This window comes from Mus caroli, chromosome 6 (genome assembly GCF_900094665.2).
Source record: "Mus caroli chromosome 6, CAROLI_EIJ_v1.1, whole genome shotgun sequence".
NCBI classification, from domain to species: Eukaryota; Metazoa; Chordata; class Mammalia; order Rodentia; family Muridae; genus Mus; species Mus caroli.
In genome coordinates this window covers 25,343,798-25,344,427 of record NC_034575.1, presented here as the reverse complement: position 1 = coordinate 25,344,427, position 630 = coordinate 25,343,798, and positions in this window count along the sequence as shown.

The window sequence follows — 630 nt, the reverse complement described above, 5'->3', positions numbered from 1 at the left end:
TCACTCTGTAGACCAGGCTGGCCTCAAACTCAGAAATCCGCCTGCCTCTGCCTCCCAAGTGCTGGGATTAAAGGCGTGCGCCACCACGCCCGGCTCACCGGAGAATCTTAACAGCACATAAGACACCACCAGCCCTGTCTGTTATTATAACTATGAAAGAATGTAGTATAGTAGTAAATAGATGTAAAAACACTTGACTGTGTAAAAAGAAAAGTTGTTTTGCCTGCATACTTAGTGTAGGTTGCTGTAGAGTTCCTATAACAACGTCTACAAGTGTTTGAGCTAGCTGTACTTACTATTATCTTGTATTTAAACAGGATTGGCACAGACATGGTGGGATATTGCCAGGAACCTCAGCTGCTCATGAGGTTGAAGTGGGAGGATCATTAGTTCAAGGCCAAACTAGGGTACATAGTGATAACCTTTCATAAAGATAAGACAATAATAAAATAATTACAGTAATTCTGCCTTGGTAAAATCATTTGAATTTATTCTTCAGAAAGTGTGCTGCAAATATATAGCATCGTGTTTTGTTCTGTTTATTTGTTTTCATTACTAGGAATTGAATCCAGGGTACAGCTTACCGCGTACCACTGAGCTGCCTCCCCAGCCTCCAATATAGCAGTTTCT